We start from the raw sequence: 15,254 nt of genomic DNA on the forward strand, positions 1-15,254 counted from the left end.
CTGCAATTAGCACATATTACATTCAATTGTCAATCGAATCATTTCTTAGTTAATTCAATCATTAACTATTTGTTTACAACCGTGTTAACCGCATTGAAAGTCTTGGCATAACCGTTTCAACGGTTTTAATTTTGTCTTGCAATTGAAATCCACATTGAGGGTGGAACCTAAGTGGTCTCAGTAACACAAAACAGCTGCTCAGGTGAGCGCGCGCACAGGTGAGAGCCAACGTCTGAGAGAATGAGTCTCTGGCACAGGCCACGATCCACAGCAACAGACAAAACGAGTCGCCTTGGTTGGTCCGGTTCGCCGTCTACGTCTCTTCGGTTTCGGTTTCTTGTCTTGCAGTTTTCCTCAAGTCGAAATTCAGTTCTTGAACGACTGCTGGCCGTGTTGGTAGCAAGACGCGGACGTGTGGATACTAACAAAAAAAAAAAGAAGCAAAATACAACAACACAAATTTTAAACACACACCAAATCGATGGTCAATAGCGGACGCGACTCTAATTTCAGTTACTTTTTAGTCGGACATTTGTGAAATGCAAAACACAAAACACATCAGCAGATTATAAATGCCAAAAAAGAAAGAAAGCAAAATAAATAAATAAAAAAAAATCAAAATCAAAATAAAGCAATATTTATGAATCAAAGTGAAATTGAATTTTAATTGGCCAAAAAAAATAAAAAATAAAATAAATTCAAAATAAAAAGGGCATAAATAATATGCCAAATGAATAAAGAAATCAAGAAAGTTAAACAAGTTCGACGGAGGAAGGTGCTCAACAACAACAACAACAATAACAACAAATACACAAATAAATAAATAAATGCAATGCCAATTTTTTCAATCACAAAATGCAATTGAAATGGTGAAAAAAATTAAATAAATTTGAAAAAAAAATTTACAAAATTAAATAAACCAAAAAAAAAAAAAAAAACTAAAAAAGGTGCGTAGAAAATTTTCAATAATTTTTTTTCATCTCAATATAAAAAACAGCTGAGAACATAAACAGTTTAAGCAAATAAGAATTAGGAACCAAAAAAAATTCAACTTTTTGTTTTCAAGTCAACTGTCCAAACAGTCCACAAAAAGCCAATGAAATTTATTGAGAATTTGAAACTTAAGAATTTAAAAATTTATTTTTATTTGTTGTTGTTATTATTGGTTCTGGTGTAATGCAAAAATAATAAAATAACAACATGAAAAATATATAAAGCAAAAAGAAAAATACAACAAAAAAAAAAAACGAGGAACAAAAAACTGTTAAAACCAGTTTTTCAGTTGAAACATCGACGGCGGCGGCGCTTGCGCCAAGACAGAGAGAGAAAAAGAAAGAGAGAGAGAGAAGAAAAGTTGCTAGGGCCGAAACGAATCTTTGAGCAAACTGTGAACCAACGAAGCCGGCCCCAGACTCAGAGTTTTGGGCCCAGGCTCCCCCAGACGGGGACAAAGAGAGAGAGAGAGAAAGATTCAACAAGAAGGAGGCGCAACAGAAGCTGTAGCCGATGCTAAACCCAAAGTCCAGAGATAGCCGAGACCAGAGACCAGAGACCGGAGACCCGTGTAGCCGTTGCAGTTCCTCGTGGTCAGCTGAAAATGGACACACACACAGACGCATCGGGTGAAAAGATGATAAAACAGAGATTTCACAGAAATTTTTTACGAGTTTACCAAAAAAAAAAAATCAGAAATCATAATAAAAAACCTTTATTAAAGAAGCAGAAGAGACTTGTATATTATATTTTACAAGCACTGGCAACTAAGGGTTTAGACGATAAACTACATCCATACACTAGCCTGGGATTCGAACCCGGGTCCTTGTTGTCCAGTTGCCTAAATAACTGGGTCACTTAGACAACTCATCTACCGAGGACTGCCACTTGGAGGGTAGTAGAGAAACTAGGGTATTTAGGAAAACAGAAAATACTCAAAATTTTAAATGATATTCAAAATTGAAATGTGCAAATTCTAAAATGAAAGGACTTGCTTCAGGATATGTGATAGAAGAATTGTTTATGTAATTCTCGGAATTAATTTAAATTTTCCTTTTCTTTAAAAAAGTATTAATTGAAATATTCAAAAATAGTTTTAAAGTCTATTTGACAATATTAAAAAGGGCTAAACTTTAAAACTTTTTTATATTTGATTATTATTTACAAATTAAATTTAATTAAAACTTTAACTTGGAATACAGAACAAACTGTCAGGGCATTTGGCTACAAATTTATTAATTTTAAAAAGTGGTTAAGGATTTTTGAAATTTATTCAACTTTTTTATTTGTTTAATGTTTTTTTCTTAGGGGCCAATAATTATTTTTAAGTCTAAAAATTAAGAGTATTTTAGATCCGAAAATAAAAATAAATAAAAAAAAAAAAACTCTTTTGTTTAGAGTTTTTTTTTTTACTATTTTTGTACGGAAATACCCAATCCATTATGTCGTCATACTTGAGGTCAGGGACATAGTTTATATATATATTGAGGGTAATGCTGTATTAAGTAAACTTTTTATTTTGGCTAAGACAATAACTACCATCCATACATTAGCCCAGGATTCGAACCCGGATCCTTAGTTGTTCAAGATGCCCAAGTGTTTGGCCCCATTTAGACAACTCGACCACTAAGGACTGTGCTTGTATGTGCTTCATGCAGGGAGATGAATTATATGATAAAATATAATATTTTGTTTTAGTTTTCTATTTTATTTGTTCTGGCTTATCAACAGATTTCACTATCATGATTTTCGTCACATAGTCTCACCTTAGCTTATCTAACCTCATCTCAAATCTGATAATTTGCCCTTCCTAACCAACTCGAATATCTTAATTTGCCCTTCCTTAGCAAAGTACCCAATATTAGCTTAACTTACCTTACCCTAATTTAACTTTGTGTTTTTCCATTATTTACAGAAAGTCAAATATTTGAATTTACACTCCTTGATATCGATCTTTGCAGACAATAGATTAAATATTGTTGAAAATTTCCTACTCCACCCTATTGATAAGGGCCATACTCCATTCCCTTTTTAAAATCGTGTCAACCCTTTTGGAAAAACTAAACTATTTGTTTAGTTTACTCAAGTTTTTAGGTGCCAACTTGTCTAAAACAGGGTGAGGCTTTCTATTTCGACTGAATCTAATAATACCCCTTAAGAAAACCGTTTTCATGCGAGTCCTCTGACTAATGTCTAAACTACAAGTTCTGATCTGATCTAACAAAGAAGGCACTCCTTGGTTAAGAACAAAATGCGGAACATGATCAAATTTCATAGCTGGACAATTGTCTATGTTTTTGTATCTTTTGTTGTTGTTGGTGTTGTTTGACTTTATTGCATAATCTAACCCGCAGCTTAAGGCATGATCTTGAAGTTTAATTATAATCATAAAACTCTTTTATTATGACTATTTCTTTTCTGCTATTTGTTCAGTGATCTTTGACATGCATCTGGCTGTGGTGACTCTGATTGAATGGTTGGCTTGGCTTGTCTATCTGCTCCTCAGTCGACGCCATCGAGACATGGATATATGTAGATATCTGTGGCTATAGCTTATGGATGTGTATTATAATAGTCCAACACTATGTCTATAATAATAAGCATTTTTCTTGTTGTTGCTGTTGTTTGGAACGGTGGCTTTTATTTTGTTTGTGGGTTTGGCTATATACAATGAAAGTTGTTGCTCGCCTGCCTTATGACTCGGCATGACCCTGGGCAACAGTGGAAAACAGAGAGACACACTCAAACAGCACCGACATTTCAGGAATTGTGGTTTTAGTTATGTTTTATGTTCATTGTGTTCACTCTCTCGCTCTGTCTCTGTCTGTATGTCTATCTCCTTCTCTACATGCACACTCAACGTAATTCTATACACCAAAAAAAAATAAAAATTTGCATGCAAGACAAAGAAGAACACGAAATGCATGAATGAAAAATGTAAAATAAAAAAAGAGGAGATCCCACAAAAGAGAGAAGAGAATTAAGGCTTATATTTTTGTTGTTGTTGTTTCACTTTTGGCAATGGTCAAGGGAATTGGTCAGGTGTGTGACTAAAGATCGTTCCCAAAAATTGTTCCCTACATCTCTGCTTCTCCCTGTGTGTGTGTGTGTGTGTATGTGTGTGTTTCTTTTTGGCAGCTTATCTTGACTTATCTCTGGGACCTGTTGCTGTTGCTGCCTGCTTCTTCTCCTCAGCAGATAAAAAATTTAAGAGTTCTGACATTTAACTGTTGTGATGTGAATACATACATACGAAAATTTATTTACTCAAGCCACTGAAATCGTGTGGGTGGAAGGGGGGGCTCAGAACCTTGAAATATATCTACATACATATACATTTTTGTATATGCACAAGTGTTGCACACAAGAACAGAAAAAGAAAACATAAACCTCTCTGGATCAGTGAGTTCCTTAGCCCATATGAGAGGCACACACGTAACTGTTATTATACCCTTACAATGTGAGCATATTGAATTTAGCCAGAAAATGGTTTGGCAAAGAAGAAGGTAACTTTTAATTGTTTCAAATCGCTTGACATTGCTGATCCTGATGATGTTTTTAAGCAGGAGGATTGAAATTTGGTTTTGGCTCCAAAATATTACTTTTTATATATAAAAATTTAAGATTTTCAAACCAATTTTTCCCATTATCCCGAATTTTTAGAATTTTAGAAAAAAGAAATCTGAAAGGTACTTAATATATAGATTAACTTTAGGACTAGAACTAGAAGTTATGCTAATTTCCAGTAATTTGCAATAGATTTGTCACGGAAAGATAAATACGAAAGGAACTTGTAAATTTGTACACTCATAGCTAAACTTAGAGACAGATTAGGTAAAAGTTCAAATAATATTAAAACTTAATCGAGGTTAGGCCAGTCCTCGGGTTCTATCTACAATAGCCTCACCCTCCTGGTTAATCAATCTTACTTAAGCACCCCCTTGTCCTTCGACTGTTTGTTTTAGCCCGCAGTAATTAACGGCTGTCATTGGCTCTTGGCTCATCGCCTAATTAATCATTTACCTGAAAATGCCAATTTGAATTTGATTTTTCTCTTTTTATATACATTTTGTCTGCCGGTTTTTTTCTTACAATTAAGCAACTTTTTTGTGCAATTGTCTGTTGTGTGGTTTTTTGATATCAGAGAGCAAAAATATATATACATATATAGTTTGTGTATTTTTTTTGTGTGTGTATTTCTTTGGCTTTTGTGTTTTGTGGCGGCGAGGTTAAACTTTGACCTAGTTATTCAATTCAAATCCAGCGCTAATTCATCAAAGATTGTGCAAATATTTGCATAGCGAAAAATTATATATGTACATATAGACATTATAAATGTGTGTATGTGTATGTGTATATGTATGTGTGTAGTTTTGACGTGCCCCCCTCAAGCTCTGAAAATTGAAATGCCAAGCATAAAAACAAAAGTAAAACAATTTATTGTCTTCTTTTGGCAAGAACTTGGCCAGATATTTGTCTATAAATAGTTAAGGAATTATGATGCCGAACACTTGAAATAACACTCGTCCAAAGATAAACAAAAGAAGTTAATTTTAAATATAAAAACTCCAAAAAAAAAATCGCATAAAGAGGCTTGATGATGTACTTGACGTCTGTCAACGCTTTGAATTCATATCTCGTGGGCGTATTAGAGATGGTAATGAATACTGAGACTATTAAAAGTCAAACAATAAATAAAATTACATATATGAGATTAATTTCTAGATGGTATATGGAATTATACTATTCTCTAGCTAACATCAATGACTATATTCAAATCGTTTGAAGATCAAAACTAAGATATAGACTAGCAATATGAAGACTATGTCCTATGCCCATTAAAGACAAATCTCAGCGGAAAAAGTTAGTTTTTTGTAGGTAAATTTTAAGCACAAACTTCTACCTGAACTTCTTTTGGCCATACCACACTTTAAAACTTTTTTACCTAGTTGTGAATTACAGTTTGAAATTTCAAATTTAAAGATGCTTTGAAAGAAAATAAACAAAAAATGATAAAATCTTTAAAATAACAAAATAATTTTTAATGTAAGATGAAATCTAACGTGCTTAAGAATAAAAGAATCAATAGACTAAAGAAACATTTATTTGTTTTGGACTTCCTTTCTTTACTTAATACCTTTTGCTATTAGTTGAATGACTAAGACTTAAATAAAACTGACGACTAATAGAAAAAAAACTAACTAAAGACATATCTGTTCTTCTACAGAAACGGAGCACGACTAAAAGGCAGTTTGTCATCATTGGCGATGTAGAATAGAAAACAAATTGATTTTAGTTGCCATTCGTTTTACACACTTGGAAAAATCTAATTATGTTTTATTCAACTAATTGTAAGTGTTTATAGATTTAGTTCCGCTTTAAGTTCTAAATAGAACTGGCCAGTGATTTTTCATAACGATGGCCAGAACATCATTAATCAAATTGGTAACGATAGTTTTGCCCCGCCAATAGGAAAAACTACACGCCATGAGGCCACTTGACAGTTCATTATGGTCTAAATATGGGCAAGACCCCAAATTCAACGAGGTGTTATAGTTTATGTGTATATCAAAACTTCAAGCCAAAACAAAAAGAAAAGAAACAAGAAACATTATTATTTCTTTTGAAATTATATTTGAATGTTTGCGGAAGCAAAAGACAATTTCATGCTTGAGATTCAGGGTCAATATTGGAGCTAACAGCTACTGGTAGTTGTTTTTTTTGGTTATTATAGATCGATTGCCCGGCCACACACAACAATTAGCCACTAAAAATGCTTTGTTCGAATTGGGCTACAAGTGCTTAAGAAAGATTCAAACTACAAAATAAAATACTCCAAATAATAGCTAACAGATAAATATATAGTTTAGAGGTCAGATTCCTGTTGTTCGGACATCAAATCCAAAGTCAAGGTAAGATAATTCTATAGAAAGGGATTTCATCTAACAATTATTTTTCAATGTACTTACATACTTATAACGGAGTTCAGTTTGGCTTAGTTCCCATATATGAAATTATGTCACAACTAAAAAGGAAATTATAAAGTTGGAAGTCGTCCAACTTCCACACACTTTTGCGGTCATGTTGCAAACGGAAAGCGTTAGTTGTTGCCTCTTGTCATAATCACAAAATAATAACCTCCACGAAAAAAATAAGTCTGCAATCCAGCTAAAAGTTACATATACAAATGTATATACATATATAGTGAAGTTGACGGGAAATAGAGGGCAATAGCGGTTTGGTTGCTGTCGGAGATAGAGATAAAGCTTTAACCTAAACGCCATTTAATTGTATGAAGCATAAGACAGGGTAGGAAAGAGAGTGGGGGGGGAGGACGGGACAGAGATAAGCCAAGCAACATTGGACAATTGTTGACCTGGTTTTCATACCTCGTCGTCTTAGTCGTCGTCGTCGACGAAGCCATTGCCGCTGTTGGGTTATGTAAATGAGTGCACTCGTGAGTGCACTTACCAAAAATTAGCTCAAAAGGTTCGTGATTGTTGGCATTTCATTCAAAGTATATTGACTTTGTAACCGACTATACATACATATGTACATATATGTAAGTATGCATGAAAAGGTTTCTTTTTTTTGGCAATATCACAAGTCAAATCTTCCTTATAAGGGAAATACATAAAAAATGCTCTATTCCTTTTTGTTTGCACACCTCAAGAGACCCTCAAACAAAAGGATTTATGTATTTTCTTTCTTTAATTTCGGCTTGTTTGATTGTTGATCTCTTCTCTGTAATGACAGTATTCGGGCCCTGTATAAAGCAATCTCTCTACTCTTTTGTAATTGGCATGGGAACCCATTGCTTTTTTTGTGTCGTGATGAATTTGATACATGACCAAACTATTGACAAGGAATACTTTTTACAAATGGTGCGACTTTTGTTACCCATTGTTGGAAATATAGAGACTTGCTTAGTTGTCTTTCAAATAATGTTCCAATAATGTTCTCATTATTTAAAGTAAATATGTATATCAATATCATATCTAAACTTTCTTATAACCATTTGTGGCAATACTAAATGACTTAAGTTAGTTTTTTATTCATTTCTCTTGAAAGTAAATTATATCCATTTGCAGTTTCAATTTCAAAGAATAATATTCATATTTATGTCATAACTTCCATTAAATGGTGATTAATTGGTAAAAATTTTTGAAATTTGTGTATAATCACTCCACTTTAATGTGTTTATTTATTTATTTAGCGTGGTTAGAACTTTTAAATTGCTAAAACAAAGAAAGTCACTACGATTCCTTAATAGACTTCTGTTATTGATCATTATGACGAATTAAGTTGATCCATCTGTTTTTAGAACAATTTAGCTATTGGCAAGCATTTATTACAGGTAAAACCTTGATGAGGTTGATGATGAGGTCCTAGAAGTGATCTGTGTAAACCTTCTTTCTATATATAAATTGCACTTACAAACATATATTGCCTTTAACTACACTAAGAATTCTTATTCCAAATCATAGATTATCCCAAAGATGTCTTGTTTCTAGTAAATGTTAGATAAAGTTTTGATCTTGCCTTGATTTCCAAGTCCTTATTTTAGATTATTTCAGACTACAGAAATTTAAAGTTAAATTGAAGTCCATTTATTGATTAACTTTACAGAACTCTGAAAATGATTCTGAATTCGATCTGTATGATATTTAAGAAGTAAACTAAACAATAAATAGAATACTCACTCATTTTTAAAGGGTATCTATAAAGTCATCAGTATGAAGTTAAGATTCAATTTCTTTTGTTTTGATCTCCAGTGAATGGAATCTTCTTTTTTATACACATGTCGTATAATTTTAAATCGAAATTCGTTGATATTTAATCCAATGTTTGTTTCATTGTATCTTTACGAATATGTTTAGATATTTTACACACGTTTTCAAAGCCCAACAAACAACAAATGGGTCACCATGGCACGATTTCTGGTGCATTCAAAAGTACTACTATATATACAGATATATATGTATATATATATGTTTTTATATATTTGTAGTTCTTAAGCACAGTGTCGTGTCAAATAAAACGTATAAAAAGTAAACTTTAAAATCGTGCTGCAATGCTACTTACAAATATTTTTGGTAAATAAAAACCAAAACCAAGAAAACAAATCAAACCAAACCAAGCCAATGCCAATGCGGAACCTCAACTTGATTTGCTCTCTGTGCCACTTCTCAGGCGACAAAAACAAAAGACAATCATGATCATGATCATGCCGATGTTAAAGCCGATGCCGATGTCGATGGAGATGGATGATGACGCCAAATGCCGGGGCCATAATAAAACAACATAAAATCGACAGCCAAGAATGAAAGTGGTGAAATTTTCTTTCTTCTTTCGATCTGCTTGGCTGGCTGACTGTCTGAATGACTGACTGTCTACGATGGCTGGCAGAAAGTGAACAGTAAAGTGAACGACAAATGACAGGCATATACAATCTATATGGTGGATGTATGCATTAGAGAGCAAGATATATATCACAGAGAGACAGAGAGACTGAGACCAGATAGACCAATTCAAAAGCCATAATTCTAAAAAGCAAAACCGAAACGTGAGAGACTTTCGTTGATGATGATGATGATGACGATGACGATGATTCGTGCATCAGAAAGCGCGTCTAATTACGACACAAAACCAAAGACCCCTTTGGCTATATATACTCAAAGTCGACATCGACTCGATTTCGGCACGCGGCACTTTTTCTAATGAGTTCTAACAAAAACTAACAACAACAAAATACACAACAAAATTTAAAAAAAAAAACGGCAGTTGACAGTAGCGGACACACAACATACACATGCTCACAGTAAAACAGGGAATTGAGGCCAAAGCTTGATGATCCAAAAGGCCAATAAACGGATTGCATGACATACGTTCAGTGGCTTCCCCCTAAATTAGGGCATTTTCAAAGGGGGATAATTTGGAAATTTCATGGTTTTTTGTATCAAAGAGAAATATATGAAATTGACATGAGCCAAGCTGATCATTAATGACAACATCCTGTTCTATATTTTCTCTTTGATAAGTGATTTCTTTTGGTTTCGATCACCATTTATAACAAAGGTTTTTGCAGTTACTTTAAGAGCTTACTTTAAGCCTCATTTCGCAGTTTTACTAGACTAAAAAGGCAAACACTGAACCTTGATGGTACTTTAAGTAATCTATTAATAGTTAATCTAATAGAATTATTTAAAACACATTTAACTTTCAAATTATCATTATTGAAACACTTCACAGAATGGTCAGAGTGCTTTAAGTTTTCGAATCATACAATCTTTGGATTACATTAATTACATGAGTTACTTCAAAAACTCTAAATAAAGTAAGTACTAAGTTTATGAAAGATTTAATCGGTAAAGCATTCAGAGTGTACCAAATTTTCATATGATTCGTTCATTTATTCACTCGATTTCACTGATTCATTGATTCGTTTTCCTTTGCTTAATTAAAAAACTTTTAACTAATATTGAGAGAACTAAAATTTATGATAATTGAATAAGTCACAATAAGTTTTGATTTGTGTATTTGAAGTAGGTGTAGCCCTCAGTTAAGTATACAATTTGATCTAATATAACTCAAGTATTCAACTTTTTGTTATTGAAAGGATAATTTCATAACTTCTCTCATAGAAACTTTGATTTGGTTTAGAAGTAGGTAGCAATCTTTCAGTGCTAGTCCTGGCCTAAATAGGGGTTGAAGTACCTCCCCCCTCAAGCTTCCCAAGAGTATCTAAAGACGTGCGAAGATTGGTCATAAGCTTTGATTAAAATTTCAGCTAGATCGGTTTTCCTCTATCTTCGTTAAAACCCTCATTATATGGCTACGTCTCTGCTTTTCTTAGCTCCCTAGTAAATTTAATGCTTCTACATCAAAATTCAGATATACATATGTACATACATAAATGTATGTATGTATTTTTTTTACTGTGACAATTTCGTGCCGCTAATTAGCCAGTTGCCAAAGTTGGGATCTGTCTTGGCCTTTTTATGGGCCTCGAACTTGACGTTGATGCATACCTACAAACATATGTATGTATGTATGTATGTATATGTGTTTGTATTCCAAAGTCAGAGCAAGTCTACAGATCGCCAACTTCCAGTATGCTAAGTTATGTAGAAACGTGCAGTTTGTTTTATTTCGATTTTTGTTTTCTGGTCGTAAACCTTTGTCAGTTGGGCAGACGACTCATCCCAAATCCCGTTGGGTGACGCCTGGAACAGTCTCTGTCTGTGGGGCTCTTGTGTATTCGTAGGTCTCTCAATTGTTTGTGCCTTTAATGGCTTCTGTGGGACAACTACTACGTACTACCTGCCACTTGGTGTTGGTTTGGCTGGTTTGTGGGGCTTGGAAAGCGTGGGTAATTTTGTGTTTTTTTCCTTTTCTTAGTCACATTATATACTTAGTTATATGATGATTACGCCTGTCTCTGGCTATATTCATATTCAACATTTCGCCATGTTGTGAGAATGATGTCGAGTCACTTTGCAAACAGAAGCGAAGAGTGTTTGCAGTGGCTCCTCTCCTTTTCTTTGGCCAAAAGGAAGTTGTGCAATTTTTTAAATGTCTGGACTTTAAGAAAAATATCTACGCATGACTTGTCAAAAAAAAAAAGAGGAGAAAAATGAAAAGAAAACGGCAAGAAGGGAAAAAAAGAAACACCGAAAGATCCCAAGCCAAACAAAAGACTTTCAGTTTCCAATTACTTTTGTTCCACATTTTTCTTTCGCTTGAATTTTTTTTTGGTATTTCTTTCCTTTTTTTTTTTATTGGCATCCTGTTGCTTCCTTTTTATTTTCAAAAAGAAACCCGTTTAATGACAGGGCGCACTCATTGCTAATTAGGTGATTTTTTGTGTATTTTTATTTTCATCTTCTTATTTATTACAATTTGTATTTGCTTTTGTTTGTGTGGTGGGCGATCTCTGCCCTGTTTCTTCATCGCATCCAGATCGGTTTTTCGTTTTTTTTGTTGTTGAATTTTTTAATTCGTTTTCATTGCAATTACAATAAAAGCGATTCCAGTTTTGTTCAATGTTCGTGATTTTGCTGCCGCTGTTGCAGTTGTTGTTGTTGCAGTTGTTGGTGTTGTTGCAGTTGTTGGTGTTCGGTTTCCTGTTACCAAAAATATACAACAACAGCAGCAACAACAACAAAATGTGATTGTCGATTGCTCTGGCACTTAATGAATTGCCAAACCGAACGAATGCTCTCCAAAGGCACGTCTTGGGCTTTTATGCTGATTAATTGTGATAAACACTCTCTCACACACACACACACACACACACACACACACCAACACACACACTCATACTACACTCTGATTGCAGATGTTTTCCAACCATACCAAATGAAGCTGCCTTCCTTTCAAGATTCACTATATATTTCACATACCCCTTAACCCCATAGAGCCTATGAGTGTTTAAGGACTTGCAGTCACATCAACGCAGCAAGGATTTTAAAATATTCTTTGACAATATTATTTGATATAAATCTAATCATCTTTCTTTATTTTCTTTGCAGGATATTGATGAGGAATAAAAATATTTTAAAGTACATTTATTTGGTAAGTTCAATTTTGTTGTTATAGGGTAACTTGAAGTCTAATTGAATTTTTTAATGATTTAAAGAAAGAAAAAACTAATAAACTTACAAGAAAAATATTTCTGAAATATCCTGATTAAAAAGTTTTCCTTTGGTTTAAAAATTAATGTATTCCATTATGTTTATGAATAATGAAATTTATGATCCAAATACAGTTTATTTATAAGGACAAAATGGAAAAACAAAGTTCAAAGAAGCAAGTTTATATATCCTTTGAAACTGTATTATATAGGGTACTAATATTGTTTTCAGATCTGAGATCATTGGATCGTTGTTCTTTTAATATCAAAATTTATCTCAAACTTCTTTTAAAAAAGTCTTCATTTCAAAATTAAGTTGAATCAAACGTTTAATTAGTTTTTGTAGAAAATGTCAATATATTGAGAATAAATATAAAAGGAAAAGTTTTCTAATATATTCTTACCAATAGCGAAATTCGGAACAAAGTTTTAATATTAATATTAATTATTTATTTTATGGGAAATTAATATTCAATAAGTTTGCATTTGCTGACTAGATTTCCCTTTTTTAGGCCCAAGAATTATTAAATATTTGAAACGATTACCATTTGGGTTAATCAATGCAAATTAATTACTTTAGGGTAAACTTGAGAAATTAAAAGTAAAATAAAAACGAAAAACATCGAAAATTTTAAACAAACTAAAGTATTTTAAAACAAAGTTTTATTTGTCGATATTTAGTTTGAATCAAATAAAAAATAATTTATATTTATTATGCATTAATTTGATAAATTTACCTCAAATAGTCCTAAATATTAAATTTTGTCATGCAATTTGAAAATTAAGCTCAAATAGTCTTAAATGTTATCCAAATAATTGCAAAAATTAACCTCAAGTGAGTATTAAGTAACAAAACAAATTTATTTACACCAAAGCCTAAAACTGTTTCTAAACTGAAACTAAAGATATAACAATCTTTTGCCTTTCATTAACTTTTATTTCCTTGGTAACATTTCGACATTTGATCCGTTGAAATGTGATTACGATTAGTTAATTAATAATTGATCGATCGGTCATTAGAAATCAATATGATTTTCAGATCATAGATCATTGGATCATTGTTCTCTTATTATGAAATTTCTTTTATCTCTCGCTCAATCATTAACTCAATTCCCCAAAAAGTTATGTTCTTACATCATCATAAAAATGAACTGTTCACACACAATTATTACATAATTAATTAAAGAACCCCTCCCTCTCAAAAAAAAAACCATGATCATCATTTTCATCAGGTCATCACGATTATAGAGATTTCCACACATTTTCATTATGGGGCCCCTCCCCACAAAAAATATTCTTATCTGGAAAAAGTGTTTAATTAGAAAGTGTGTTCAATGCAATGACAGGCGATGAGTTCTTCTTTCCCCACTCCAAAACTCCCTAATTAAAAAAAAAAAAAACTTCTTTTAAGAATTTTTCATTGTGCAAGCTCAAAAAGCTAACAACAACAACTGCAAGAGGGAAAAATTAAGTTAGGTAAGTAAACAATTTTAAGGGGGGAAAAACTCAGCGAGGGGCACTCAAACAAAAGCTAACAACAAAATGTGGAAGAGAAGGTAGAGGGGGACAAGAGAGATCCTATCGAATATCATAATGTCGCCGCTTTTGAAGCTATTTTGACTTTAGAACTTTGCCGTCCCACAACACAAAGACATTATTGAATGCAAAGTACAAATTTACATATTTTATTTAAAATTTTTCAAATTCCCCAAAAACGAGAACAAGCATTGGAAGACAGAAACTAACAACTGGCCCAAGAGTTTGTGTGTTTGTGTGTTATATAATCTTAGCCTGGTGGCTGCCTACAAAAGATATCTGGTTCCAGGCTCTGAGTCACTTTGCCCGCCTTGTGACATTTTTTTTCGTTTGGTTTTTGGTTTTTGTTTAGGTTTTTCTTAAAAAGTTTTGACATTTGCATAGAGGCGAACGAGCGTTCAGGCTGACAATGAAAATTAATGAACTGCAAGTTCCATTCCCCCACAATACTTTGGAGCCTGCCTCTGTCTCTCTGTCTCTCTGTCTCTGTGTGTGTGTGTGTCTATAACGATCGGCCCACTTATAAGTCTAGTCTTGGTTTCTGTGGTCTTTGTGCCCCATTGAACAATTCCAAAGTGCATATGAGTCATTCAACTGGTCTCACCGCCCCCCAACCCCCGCCTCCTTTTCGGTCAGACAAATATCAATTGTTTGCGCTTGACTTTTCATGAAGTTCTTTCAATCTCCTTCCCATATATGGGCTTCAGAAAAGTTGTCTATATAGAAGTTAGAAAAAACAAATTAATGGTCTTCCAGAGTGAAATGTGTTTGTCTGTTTTTGGGGTTTGGCCCATCAAACCGGAAAGTAACGGGTGTCTATCGTTCTGAAAGTTGCATTTTACTTGCTAATGATTCGTCTAAATACAAGCTACGTGCTGCATGATCGTTTGGAGTAAGTAAAATGATCTGGACTTCCGTTTGAGGCTACTGTAAGTCAAGCATTTCCATCGATCACTAAGTACAAATGATGTGTTAACTTTCAAAATCAATAAAGGAATTTATGAATGAAAAGTGAAGAATCTGAAATGAACTTTTGAATGACATTCTAAATGACAACTCTTGGCTCTAACTCTGGTGACAATCAATGGAA

At 33.3% G+C, this 15,254-nt stretch overlaps 1 protein-coding gene across 2 annotated transcripts in view; it reads left to right on the forward strand.

The window, feature by feature from the left end:
* The first annotated feature begins 366 nt into the window (after positions 1 to 366).
* Positions 367 to 15,254, forward strand: part of LOC137581477 (AF4/FMR2 family member lilli-like) — a 35,477-nt gene continuing 20,589 nt past the window's right edge. The window contains exons 1-2 of one of the 2 annotated variants that reach the window (XM_068295726.1): positions 367 to 947; positions 12,528 to 12,570. The gene's annotated coding sequence lies outside the window, so the exon portion shown is untranslated. Of the gene's footprint in view, positions 948 to 10,259; positions 10,331 to 12,527; positions 12,571 to 15,254 lie in introns of those variants that run through there. The other variant, XM_068295727.1, reaches the window with a different exon arrangement.

This window comes from Drosophila tropicalis, unplaced genomic scaffold (assembly GCF_018151085.1).
Source record: "Drosophila tropicalis isolate 14030-0801.00 unplaced genomic scaffold, ASM1815108v1 contig_845, whole genome shotgun sequence".
Classification (NCBI taxonomy): domain Eukaryota; kingdom Metazoa; phylum Arthropoda; class Insecta; order Diptera; family Drosophilidae; genus Drosophila; species Drosophila tropicalis.